Genomic DNA, 14749 nt, shown 5'->3' with positions numbered 1-14749 from the left:
CTCAGCATCTATGTAAGAGAAGGAAGACAAATGGCTAACCAGGAGAGCCCTTCCTCCCCTACCATCACCAGCTTCTTGTTTTTCACGAATTTCAATTTCTGGTGTAGGGTGGATGTCACGGCGCCTGCTTCGTGAATCCATGGTCTGCCTAAGAGATAACTATACGATGGGTGAATGTCCATAACCTGGAAGGTAATCTGAAAATCACTTGGTCCGATCTTGATTGGGAGATCAACTTCTCCAATCACAGTTTTGTGAGACCCATCGAAAGCCTTCACAACTACTTCACTCTGCCTCATGGGAGGCCCTTGATATGATAGCTTCGAGAGAGTGGACTTTGGCAATACGTTCAATGATGACCCGGTTTACACCAGCACATTGGACATGGCGTCATCTTTGCAATTCATAGATATGTGTAAAGCCAAGTTGTGGTCTCTTCCCTCCTCAGGGAGATCAGAGTCACAGAAACTCAAATTGTTACAAGCAGTAATGTTTGCAACAATGCTATCGAATTGTTCTATTGTGACATCATGATCTACATATGCCACATCCAAAACTTTCTGCAGAGCCTCTCGGTGTGGTTCTGAATTCAATAACAAAGATAACACCGATATTTTGGATGGCGTTTGTAGAAGTTGGTCTACAACATTGTACTCACTTTTCTTGATGAGCCTCAGCATCTCATCACAGTCTTCTTTCATATTGCCACTCGGGCCAACAGAAGTAGGAGTTTTCAGTACGGAGGAGGGCTTAACAGCAAGTGCAGGATTCAGAGAATTCACAACGTTCCCAATCGGGCATTCAACAAAATCAGCATTAATTTGAGGCTTCGGCGGTGCTGAAAATACACGGCCACTACGGGTCAAACCGCTAACATCGGCAATATTCACAACAGAAGAAGAGGGCAAGGACACCTCTTTCCCATTCTCTACTGCTACGGCGTTGTAGCGATAGGGAACTGCCTTTTCAGAAGAGTAAGGCACAGGACCAGCAGGCTTAATGATCAGAGCGGGAGAAGCCTTCTGCTTGCTACCATTGTACTTGATGATAACAGGCTCGGGTATCCGGAACACTGGGGAGATCACATTGACCTCAGGCTCATTTTTATCAACATTCCTGTTTTGAAGGATCTCAATGACTCCTTCGTCCAGCATTTCCTGAACATCCTTGCGCACCTGGCAACAACCCAATCGGTTAACAGAGCAGACTCGGCATCTATCATGGTCATGCTCGTAATGACTGTAGTCACACAATAAACGATGCATCTGGACCAGAGACTGTTGAATATGACTGACATATTTGACCTTGTATTTTTCAAGGCAACCCTGGACCATGTTGACAGATTTCCCATGTTCGGGCAATGGGTTCTTCTTCACATTAGGGCCTACGTCCTCAAAACACAGAATACCACACCTCACAAGGTCTTGAACCTTGGTCTTCAAAGGGTAACAATTCTCCACGTCGTGGCCGGGAGCATCAGAATGGTAAACACAATGTAACTCAGGCTTATACCACCACTGGGGGTTAGCAGGTATAGCCGGTGGGTCTCTCGGAGTAATCAGCTTCCTTTCTATCAAAGAGGGATATAACTCTGCGTACGTCATTGGAATAGGATCGAAGGTGACCTTTTTCCTCTCGTAACTCGTGCTGGTTTGATTACTATTTCGAGGCTGGTAGGCCTGCTGCTACGGTCGGTGCTGTTGTTGCTGATATTGCGGATGTGGTTGCTGATTGTTACTATGTTGCTGATACTGTTGATTCTCTCTGAAAACAGGTGCTATAGCAGCCACCTGGTGCTGGTTACTGGCGGGACGCACAGTCTTCCTCCTCACAGAGGGTCTTTTTGGTTTCTCATGGGAGATCACATCATGTGCCTCTCCATCTTTCTTCTTTGCAAACGCCCCATAACGTTTGGCAGAAGAGCCTTCTTCTCTGGTTAACCGTCCTTCACGGACCCCTTCTTCTAGACGCATCCCCATATTTACCATTTCGGTGAAGTCAGAAGGAGCGCTAGCAACCATCCGCTCATAATAAAAAGAACTTAAAGTCTTCAAAAAGATCTTAGTCATCTCTTTCTCTTCTAGCGGAGGCACGATCTGTGCTGCCACCTCTCGCCACCTCTGGGCGTACTCCTTAAATGTTTCTTTATCCTTCTGGGACATGGCTCTCAATTGATCTCTATCGGGAGCCATATCCATGTTGTACTTGTACTGCTTGACGAAGGCTTCACCGAGATTATTGAAGGACCGGATGCTCGCGCTGTCTAAACCCATGTACCAACACAAAGCGGCACCGGACAGACTGTCCTGAAAGTAGTGGATGAGTAGTTGGTCATTATCGGTTTGAGTCGACATCTTCCTGGCATACATGACCAGGTGGCTTAGAGGACAAGTATTTCCTTTGTACTTTTCAAAATCAGGGACCTTGAATTTCACAGGAATCTTCACATTTGGAACCAAGCAGAGTTCGGCAGCAGACTTGCCGAAAAGATCCTTCCCTCTGAGATTTTTCAATTCCTTGCGAAGCTCAAGAAATTGATCGTTCATATCATCCATCTTCTCATAAACATCTGGACCCTCAGACGGCTCAGAATGGTAGATGGTGTCGTCTACCCTGGGCAAAGTATGCACGACAGGAGGAGGAACGGCAAGGACCGGGCTAGATGCTGGCAGAGAAACAAAGGTAGGAACAGGACCCTCAGGCATGAAATTGGGAGGCATCCCCCACGGGAACCCGGTTGGCATGGTTGTTGGAACAAAGTGTGCACTGGCAGCGGGCACAGTAGAGGAGACAATGTCGGAGATAACTGTCCTCTGGGGAGGAGTTGAAGGTGTCGGAGAAGACTGGCTCTGGGCAGCCATGAGTGACTCCATTAGGGCAGTCAATCTGGCCACTTCCTCTTTCAGCTCGCGGTTCTCTTGCTCTAAGTGATCCACCAGTCTTGAAATGTTGGCTCTAGTGTAGTACCGGTGAGTCAGCTTGTCTTCAAAATAAATGAAGGACGCAGAGTTAGACCACAGGGCAAGGGCCGGAAACAAAACCTGCTTATGCGTATGATGCATGCAATGTTTGTGCATATGATTTGTTTTTTTATTTCAAAGGAACTTTAGAGTTTTATTTGCAAATTCGGGAAATATTAAGCATTTTATCACATATGGAAATATCTCATCAAATAATATCAGGGAAAAGAAGTGCATCATCGTCAATCATGTACAAGAGAAAAGGATAATAATCGTCCTATGGATCCCTAGAAACAATCATCTAAAGCTCGGGACACAGGAAGATAAGATGCGCGAAGCCTCTTCACCTCCCTCTCGTAGGCTGCCTCCATATCGGCCTTCTCTTTGGCGAGTCGATCATACTTCCTCTTCCAGAACTTAGAAGACTGAGGAAGTAGAGAAATCCATACATCATCAGGGTCATCAATAACCTGATGCTCAAGAAACTCAATCAACGCATCCTTCTCCTTAATCTGCTGAAGCAACTCTTCACGTTCACGGATCCAGGCACGTGAACGGTCTTCGTCTCTCAACTCCTCTACTCCTTGATTAGGGAGGGTTGAAGGCCCAACCATAATCATAGGTGTAGGTCTCGGATACTCGTAAGGCATGAGATACTCAGACGCCCTCTTCCTAACCCAAACAGTGTAAGGCTCCAAAGCGATGCAATTCTTAGGACCCAACTCTTTCCTTCCTTTCCTATGAATCTTGCGCCAAGGGCGGACCATCCTAGCTTTCAAGCCTTGGGGATCTTTACCATCCTGAAAGAATACACCCTCTAACAGAATGTTATTGGGTTTATCCTTTAAGGGGAACCCAAGCTGCCGACGTGCCAAAACAGGATTGTAGTTAATCCCACCACATGTACCAAGAAGAGGTACATTGAAGAATTCGCCACAAGAGTCAATAATCTGCATACCATCATACACATGGTTATACCAAGAGATATCATCATTAGTGAGAGACATAAGTCTCGTGGACCACCGTAGACATTCCTTGTTCTCCTTGAAAGCGACCGTCTGAGGTAAGTGAGAAATAAGCCACTTATACAACAGAGGCAAACAACACACAATGGCGCCACCACCCTTTGCATTCCTCATATGAAAAGAGAAGTAGGTATCGCCCAACAGAGTCGGAATGGGATTAAGAGTAGAGAAGATCCTAATAGCGTTCACATCCAAAAACTTGTCGATGTTGGGGAACAATATCAATCCATAGATGAGAAGTACAAATATGGCTTCAAAGGCATCCTCACTCATGGCCTTCCCATATATAGTAGCTTGAGCAACGAGGAACTCAGAAGGGAGACCTTGAATTCCACCTTTGGTAGTCATATGAGCACCAACTAGAGATTCATCTATGTGTAACATGTCAGCTATCTCTTGAGAAGTAGGAATACTCTCCAAGCCACTGAACGGCAACTGGTCTAGAATAGGTATACCCACAAGCTAAGCATACTCCTCAAGGATAGGCAAAAGCTGGAAATCCGGAAACGTGAAGCAACGGTACAAGGGATCATAAAACTGCACCAATACACTCACCAATCCTTCATCCACCTGAGTAGTCAGAAGAGGAAGAAGCTTCCCAAAACGAGCCTTGAAACCCAAAGGATCTAATACATAGGATGTCAGATTCCTTAACTCTTTCAAATCTGGTTGCCTGAAGCTGTACTTCTTTGTATTCCTTCTTTGTCTTTCCATGTCTGAAAATTTTGCAAATAAACCCCTTAAGTTCCTTGAAAATTTTCTTATTTATTGATGATATGGATGCAAATGGGTGCATGAATGCATGAATGCAACAATCACACTCAAGGATCAAGCAAAGCACACCAAACAAAGGTCATGGGATGGATCATGTTATCCTTAATATCAATCATCCATTTTGGTGGATTATGGTTTACACCTTATCAACACCCAATTTCCATTGATATTAAGGATTCATGAACGGATCAACCATGAATCAAGGGTTTGTTGTAAGTCACGAGCATGGAGTTAGGTTAAGAACCACCCAAAAGGGAGTGTACTAGGGTTTAAACCTGCCAAACATGTTCTACAAGAGGTTCCCATAGTCATCATCCCATCTTTCGGATATTAATGGAGAAACGACTACTCGTATTCCGAAAATATTCTCAAGAGAGACTCTTATGAGTGTAGTATCGCGTAACAATCGTATCAAATCTTACACTTGAACGACTTTCGCACTAAATCCTAAGAATAGGCCAAGATGAGCTTGGTAAACTAAGGTCCTTGGCTTCTAAGGTCTATATTGGAAAGAGTAATGTCTAACCACAACTTACTTGTGTGACATTATTGATCCCAACATAACCTCCACCAAGTGAATGGACTTGCAAGTCAACTTGCTAAGGAATAACTCCACACAAGTCAACAAGACTACACCATTCTTCTATCCTAAGTGCACTCGAGTCCGGGTATAGAACTCATCTCACAAAGATCACCAAGCATACAAGGAATTAATATCAAGCAATTCAATCATTACATACAATACAGTAATCCCAAATTGCAAAAAAATATGTCACAAAACAAATACAATACAACAAGCATGAAAAGTCGGCAAAATCCACTAGGAAAATACACGTCCCCAGCAGAGTCGCCACTTTTCTGTAGCGGGGTATTCGTTACCATTAGAGATATTGACTAAATCCAAGGTAAATCATACAAGTCGATTCGCCACCGCACTTCTATTTATCCAAAGGAATGGTTAGAAAGCGAACAAAAACCTAAAAGTTTTATCGAATCAAAAACTAGTAAAAATGTCAGAGATCTGGGTAAGGGGGTTGGTTATGCAATGGGAAGGTGTTAGGCACCCAAAGCATCCTAGGTACTCCTAGGGAGCCCTTTTCACATTTGTTGTAAAGGTTGTTGTTTTTTTTTGAAAATTTATTTGTGCAAACATGACTGAAGGGATGAGAAAAGCGTGTATGTTTATCTAATGTACTACTTACTAAAAGAAGGGTCAAAAGAAAATGACTCGCACGGACGTCGCATCCACTGCATACGTATCTCATCTGAATCTGAGAATCAGAGTCTTCGTAGCTCGGCTACCTATGGGTTAAAAAGGAGTGTGCTCGCTAAGACATCGCATCTTATGCCTACGTATCTCATCTGGGATGAAAATCAGAGCAAAACGTAGTTCGACCAACTACGGGGTAAGGGTTGTGTTTTGGGGTGAACGACGTTACTACGCAATCTACCGGATGCTCGACCTTTGGAGACTTACTCGCCTGTAGTAGAAGGAGATAACGTGTTCTTAGGAGAAGAAAAATCAATGAGTTTGGGGTGTTTAGGGATTCTCATGCAAAAAGGCAGTCCTAGATGAAGGAACCGCGCTAGCTTAAATGACATGCCACGAGAGGCTATACGAAACCTAAGAAATCGGTAACATGCGGGAAAAGTAAAGGGATCCAGAGATCTACCGTACGGATAAAGATCCTAAGTAACAGCAATTAGAGAGATAAGAAACCCAGAGATCTCTCAAGCTAGCACCATCAAAGAAAGTGAGTCAGTACAGGTAATCGGAATAAACCTCTAGGTGGTATCCCACAAATAAAGTGGAACACCAGGCAAGCCATCTCTGCAAGAGTCATATGAGCCCTCACAAAACAAAACTTAACAAACAGGTTAGAGAAACAAGATAGGGTAATCAAGAGTTGCCCCCAAATCAAAATGTAACCACATGAATCATGCCATTAAAATTCACAAAAAGCTCACAAAAAGCAACCAAGGGTAGGAGGCCTAAACCTCTTGTCAAACACATGTATCAAAAGGGTATCAAATTCACCCATAATACCTCATACATTCAGAGCATTCAAATTAAAAGCATAGAGTAATGGGGATAAGGGCAAACCTGATTCGAGAGACCGATGAAATTGAATGGCACAGTTGGGTTTGCAAAACACTCTTAGGGTTTATATGAGATGGAATTGGTTCTTTGTCGGTGAGTTCCCTTCAGTCTCTGGAGGTTGCTCTGAACTCTGTTAGCTCTTCTCTCACTATCTTTTTCCCTGCCAGGGTAATAGGAATAAAATGCCTTTTGTTTCATTGAAACTCTGAATTTATAACCTGATTTTTGTGGACCTGTGGGCTCAAATGAGAGAGGCCCAAGTCCAAAATTTTTCTGTTATATTTTATTTATTTATTTATTATTATTTTTTTTTTGTTTTTCGTCTTTTTTTAAACACGTGGGCTTCGCCTAGCGAGCATGACAGTTCAAGAAATTCCTCTGAGCGTAGGTGATTCTGGTGGCTTTTCTTGGGACTCGCTAGGCGACCCATTCTGCTCGCCTAGCGAGCATGACAGCTCATGAACAAACTTTTACTCCTTTAAGATTAACGTTTTGACTGCCGAATAGACCCCATTTGAACCTGTTGGAAGTATCTCAAGCCATTCCCTTGTGTTGACTGATCATCTAAATAGAACCCACAAAGTGTCTTGGATGATACTCAAGCTTCAAACAAAAGATGTTAGTGACACATTTTTGTGCTTTTGGTTAGTAAACAAAAGTAAGAGAAACAATGATGTATAATTCAAGCATGCTTGGTGATCTCAAACCAATCACAAGGAGTCCCACCCAAAGGCAAAGGGAACCAAGATGCTAAAGATCCTTGAGGCAATGCAAATGCAATGTTATGATGCCATGAGGGATCTTAGGGTCAAAATTGGGGTCTTACACATGCCCGTTTGCCACCCTTATGCAGACACATGGGGGCGAAAATGTAGTTATGGCGGTAAGCACGTTTCAGTCATAAAGACGTGAAGTGATGGAGACGTGATTTTGTGTGTCTCGAGGAAAAAAGGGAGACGTTTGTCATGATTAGGTGACGTCATCAGCGTGGGGCAAACATAGGTACCACTAAGTAGAAGTGGAAGCGGTGAGGAGCAAGTCGACATCTCAAAGATACCATTATCTCACAAAAAAGTCGACATTCGAAAATGGCATCTCTGGGGGGCATTTTGTTACCACAAGAAATCTATAAGGCATGTTGAAGGCGTAATCAATGAAAGTGCCTTATGAATGTAAGGTTTATACCCCATCAAGAGGTGGAGATGTGCCTAAGTTAAGCAAAAGTTGAGAAAAACATAAGTCACCAGGAGATGAAACCGACAGAAGAATCATGTTTGGTCGAAAACCCATTCTGTCGACTGAAATGAAGATTGGGACTTAAGGAATTTCTAGTTGCATCAAACACATGTGAGACAGGGTCGACCTAAATACCTAGGCGGGAGAAGTTTGAAATTTAAAGTGACTAGCAGTTACAAGGAGATTAAGCGCCAGAAGATGGAGCAGTTTGCAGAACGTGTATGGAGCAGTTTGTAGGTCGTGTGGCACGACGCCTGCTATTTTTTAGAAGTTTTTGCCTGTAGGCAGTTTCTTTAGTTTAGTATAAATAGGATATCCCACGAGGGGCTCGGGGTGTTCACCTTGTACTAAAATCCCTTGTAAAAAACTTCTCATTCCCAGCGCGAGGAAGCAAGAGTTTTTAAGATTGCTATGTACTTGAATCACCATATTTATTTCAATGCAACTTCCTTATTTTTCAATTGTTCCCGTTGAACACTTTATTTTAATTTCATTTACCTTTGAGTTATCACTTTACGTTATCGTCTACATTTTTGACGCTGATTCTGTTACGATAATAGAGTTCACCAAAAGCGTATTCGTCGTGTACGTCTTTTGAATGTTGTAGTGCTGTCGGTCACGAGTCACCCATAGGCTATAACATCATTTAACATTTTGTGTGGAAAAAACCTGCACTTGTTCAATACTTTGTCAGGAGCCGTTTCTCACAGAGCTGATTATCTTTCGAATTGAATAAGCGACACTCACACTAGCACATGTCTTAGGATAAACTGGTCGATCCTGCAAGTAACCCTCAATTGTAAGGCCTAGGGAGGACCAGAGGTTGTTTACCAATTTCCACAGTAAACAGTGACCTAGATGGAATTTGCCCATCTTGTGTAACAGGATAAATGTCTATGGGCCCAATATTGAACTTGACAAGGATGACACGGTATATGCCTTGTATTCAATATAAACATAAGGGAAAAAGGGTAATTATACACATAAGTATTATCACATAAGAATTTGTCAGATCACATGAAATTTTCGTGTCTTGGGTAGCAGTGATGTGTTGCTAGATACCGCTCATTGTTTATTATGTTAAATGTGTGATTTAATATAATTGCCAATGCCGCGAAAACCTAGAAGGTCACACACAAAAGGACGGATTGATGAGAGATAGAGTAACTAAGGAACACCGTAAGGTACAGTGCACTTAAGTGAATTGTAGAACATCGTAAGGTACGGTGTACTTAAGTAGAATACGAAATATGGTAAGGTACCATGCGCTTAAGTGATTTTGGCATATTATAAGATATGGGCCACATACACTTAAGTGGGCTTTTTAGCTTGCAACCCACACAAGTGGTTCTATAAATAGAACCCTTGTGCAGGAGAATTCAGTGCAGTTGCAATTTCGTTCTCTCTCTCTCTCTCTCTCTCTCTCTCTCTCTCTCTCTCTCTCTCTCTCACTCAAAGCCTTCATTCGTAGCAGCTAGCACTGAGATTGAAGGAATTCGTTCGTGTGGATTGAGTAGAGGCGTTGTCATCGTTCAACGTTCGTGATCGCTCCGTAGATCTGCATCAAAGGTTTCAATCGTCACAAGAGGTAACGATTCTATCACTGATCATGCCCATTCGTAAGGATCACTAAAGGAGAAAATTTTAAATTCCGCTGCGTTTTGGACCGCTATTGTCCATTAGTGGTATCAGAGCCACTTACGAAACCATGCATCTGATAGCTCTTTATTTTCTGTATTAATATGATTAAAAGATAGAATGAATCAAAGAATAAACGAGTAATTAAATTTGGCATCATGTGTGTACGATTTGGATGATTGATGTTGACTATGCTTCGGAATCCGACATTAGTATGGTGAAGCAGTGATACATCGATCGTCCATAGGTTACACAATTGAGATCGATCAAGTTATATACATGATATAAATAATCCTAATGCAAAATACGGTATATATGATATATTGTTTCTGTTTCATTCATTCGAACACTTAATGGTTGTTTTCCTTTGAGCGATCAATGGTCATTTGCTTCGGAATCCGACATTAGTATGGTGAAGCAATGATATGTTGATCAATCATACTGAATCAACAATCGAGGTGTGTTTGACGGTCTGAAATTGGTGCATTAGGGTTAGTGACGACACAAGGGTTGTGCTGTCAAAGAGTTGTGAGTTGAGGGCCTGTTGGATCACGTCTGTTGACTGTTTCAAAGCGTTAATTTTTGCCGCGTGACGTTCGTCATGGGCCTGTGACGGTCGTAACAAGCTGGACATGACATTCGTAACATGCTTTATGACGGTCGTCACATTCACTGAGTCAGAATTCTCGGCGTTTCTGTTTTGTGACCGGTCAGCGGACCTCGGCTAACTCTGCATAGTGTGATCGGTCGCCGAAATTTAATTTGGTTTTAATTAATTAAAGGAATTAAAATTAATAATATTAATGTGTTTATTATTATTGTCTTGTGGTGATCGGTTATGGCCTTAGTTTTCCTTTATTTTGTTTTGGGTTTTTTTAAAATACGACCTACGTGTCGTGCCTCTCTTTTAATCTCTTAATGTGACTTCTTCTCTCATCTCACTCCCTCGTATGTAAAACGAGTTTATTTTATGTAATGTAATGTTATGAAGAAAGAGAAGAATTCAATATCAAAGGAGGACAACCTTGAAGATCTTGCTTGGAGAAGCTTAGATCGTTATTAGGTTAGCTTAGGTTCTCTCATTGGCTTGGGAGAACAATTGCGCTAGGGGCCATAACTGTTTCATTATGAATGTATGTTGATGCATGTGAATGTATGTTGGTGCATGTGAGAGACGATTTATATGATAAATAAGCTGGTGAGATCAGAACAATTGCAATTCCCTCAAATTAAATATTAAGTTTATGCTTTCCAAGTTTTAGCACTCATCAAGACTAGTATCGGATAATGTAGGTTTTGCCTACGCGAGGTGCATGTTCTATATTAGTAAGGTGAGATGGGATAATTGTAATATCCAATTGCTAAAACAATGGGTCAAACTTAACTAAACAAATTATAATAAGATTATTTGTGTTTAGAAGCAAGAGTTGGAAATGATCCATGTGATGGATTGGAATAAGGAGTTATTCACGCAACTAAAATATTCGAGAGTTGTATTAGATACAATTGAAAGGAGTTCCTACCTTAATAACCTAGTTTTGTGTAATCCGCCTACGCGAACTTAAAACAAAGTGAAATGTGGATCTCGACCCACTAGAAAATCTTCCAACGGGATTTTCCGAATCAAATGGTGAGGGTCATTTGTTTTGAGTAAAATAGTGGGAGCATATTTAATTAAAGGCCTAATTAAGTATGTTATTGATACTTATATTTTCATTAATTTCATGTAGATTACCATGACAACAAATACCTCTAACAACATTTTGCGATCAATCCTTGACAAGGAAAAATTGTCTGGGACAAATTTTCCGGATTGACACCAAAATCTGAGGATTATCCTCAAACATGATAGAAAGTTGTATGTCTTGGAGAAACTTGTTCCTGAAGAGGAACCTCCTAGTTCTACACCTAAGGCAGAAAGAGATGCTTATAAGAAGCATGTCGATGATGCCAATGAAACTGCTTGTCTCATGCTAGCTACCATGAACTCAGAGTTGCAAAAGCAACATGAGAACATGGCAGCGTTCGATATGATCGAACACCTGAAGATGCTATATCAAGAGCAAGCAAGGCATGAAAGGTTTGAAGTTTCAAAAGCCCTTTTTCAAGGCAAGTTAGCTGAGGGAGCCCCTGTAGGTCCCCATGTGCTCAAGATGATTAGGTATGTGGAAAACCTTGAAAGGTTGGGTTTTCCCCTCGGAAAGGAACTTGCGATTGATTTGATCTTGCAATCGTTTCCAGATAGATTCAGTCAATTTATCCTAAATTTCAATATGAATGATATGGACAAATCTCTTCCTGAACTACTAGCCATGTTAAGAACTGCTGAGCAGAATCTGAAGTCAAAAGGGAAGTCCATTCTGATGATCGGAAATGGAAAGAGACAGAACAAAAGACCCACCAAGAAGGGTGATAAAGGGAAAGGAAAGGAAATTGCCAAACCCAGACCCACTGTTGCTGCTTTGAAGCCTAGTGGAGGCATAGCAAAGGCATGCACCTACTTCCATTGAGGTAAGACCGGACACTGGAAGAGAAACTGCCCAAAGTACCTGGAAGATATGAAGAATGGAGTAGAGACTTCAACTTCAGGTATTTTTGTTATTAAAATTAATTTATCTACTTCTGCATCATAGGTATTAGATACTAGATGCGGTTCTCACATTTGTACAAATGTGCAGGGGCTAAAAAGGAGTAGAGATTTGGAAAAAGGTGAAGTTGACCTACGAGTTGGCAATGGAGCAAAGATTGATGTTATAGCCGTAGGAACTTATGTATTGACTTTACCTAGTGGTTTAATAATTCAGTTAGAGAACTGTTATTATGTACCTGCAATTAGCAGGAATATTATTTTCGTTTCTTGTTTGGACAAGTTTGGTTTTTCATTTATGATAAAGAACAACTGTTGCTCAATTTATTTGAATGATATATTCAATGCTACTACATGAATGAACAATGGACTATATGTCCTTGATCTTGAAACGCCTATTTATAAAATTAATACTAAAAGAATGAAACCTAATGAGTTAAATCCAACTTACCTTTGGCATTGTCGATTAGGCCACATAAATGAGAAACGCATTTCCAAACTCCATAAAGATGGACTCTTGGACTCTTTTGATTATGAATCATATGAGACATGCAGATCTTGTTTAATTGGAAAGATGACAAAGTCTCCATTCACAGGAAAAGGTGAAAGAGCTAATGATCTTTTGGCCCTCATACATACTGATATATGTGGACCACTGAACATACCAGCCAGAGGAGGTTTTCAGTACTTCATCACATTTACTGATGATTTCAGTAGATATGGCTATGTGTATTTAATGAAACACAAATCAGAGTCCTTTGAAAAGTTCAAGGAATTCAAGAATGAAGTACAAAACCAACTAGGTAAGAATATTAAAACTCTTCGATCAGATCGAGGTGGTGAGTATTTAAGCCTAGAGTTTGATGACCATCTGAAAGAGTGTGGGATCCTATCCCAACCTACTCCTTCTGGAACACCCTAATGGAATAGTGTATCTGAGAGAAGAAATCGAACCCTGTTAGACATGGTCCGATCCATGATGAGTCACGCCGATCTTCCAAACTCCTTTTGGGGACATGCACTACTGACAGCAGCTTACACACTTAACCGTGTTCCATCCAAAAAGGTTGAGAAGACACCATATGAGATATGGAGTGGTAAGAAACCACATATGTATTACATGAAGATTTGGGGTTGCGAAGTTTATGTGAAGCGACAAATTTCAACTAAGCTTGAGCCCAAATCTGACAAATGCTTATTTGTGGGGTATCCTAAAGAAACAAGAGGGTATTACTTCTACAATCCTTCTGAGGGCAAAGTGTTTGTCGCTCGAACTGGAGTTTCCATAGAAAAGGATTTTATTTACAAAGGAATCAGTGGGAGGAAAGTAGAGCTTGAAGAAATTCAAGAATCACAAAGCATTGATACACCTATGGAGGAATTAGAGCAGGAAACACAAGTAGTTGTGGAAGAGTAACCTGCTCAAGTAGAACAAGACCAACGTAGGTCAGGCAGGATATGTCACCTACCTGAGAGATATGGATATCTCATAACTGATCAAGGTGATGTATTACTCATGGATCAAGATGAGCCTATGACCTACCAAGAGGCCATAACTGGTCCCGAGTCTGAGAAGTGGCTAGAAGCCATGAAATCTGAAATGGATTCCATGTACACAAACCAAGTTTGGACCTTGGTAGAGCCTCCTGTAGGAGTTAACCCTATAGGATGCAAGTGGGTCTTCAAAAAGAAGACTGACATGGATGGTAAGGTACATACCTATAAGGCAAGACTGGTTGCAAAAGGATATAAACAAATTCATGGGGTTGACTATGATGAAGCCTTTTCACCAGTTGCAATGCTTAAATCTGTTCGGATTTTACTTACAATCGCTGCATATCATGATTATGAAATATGGCAGATGGATGTCAAAACTTCTTTCCTTAATGGGAATCTTCTTAAGGATGTGTACATGACACAACCTGAAGGATTTGACATACCTGGAGAAGCCCTAAAGATATGTAAGTTACAAAGGTCAATCTATGGATTGAAGCAAGCTTCCAGAAGCTGGAATCTTCGTTTTGATGAAACAGTAAAAAAATATGGATTCATCAAGAACGAAGATGAGCCTTGTGTCTTGTCATACGGTGAACTGACTTTATGTGTTTTTTGCTTTGGAAAGCAAATGTCGCGGTTAGCAAGAGTCGCCACCGACTTTTCTTTTATCCAATAAGGAAAGGTGGAAAAGAACAGGAAAGACCTTGATTAGATTTTGGGTTCGGGAGGTACATTATACAAAGGGAAGGTGTTAGCACCCTTTGTATCCATGGTTATCCATGGGCTCTTAATTGCTTGATCACTTATGTTTGTCTGGAAAAAGTGGTTGTGAATTGTTTAGAAAATGTTTTGAAAAGAGAATTTAACTTTGTAATGATTCTTGTATGAATGTATACAAAGTGGTTATCTCGTTTATTTTTGAAAGTTGTTT

This window comes from Lathyrus oleraceus, chromosome 7, assembly GCF_024323335.1.
Source record: "Lathyrus oleraceus cultivar Zhongwan6 chromosome 7, CAAS_Psat_ZW6_1.0, whole genome shotgun sequence".
Classification (NCBI taxonomy): Eukaryota; Viridiplantae; Streptophyta; class Magnoliopsida; order Fabales; family Fabaceae; genus Lathyrus; species Lathyrus oleraceus.
Note: the sequence above shows the minus strand (reverse complement) of the source record.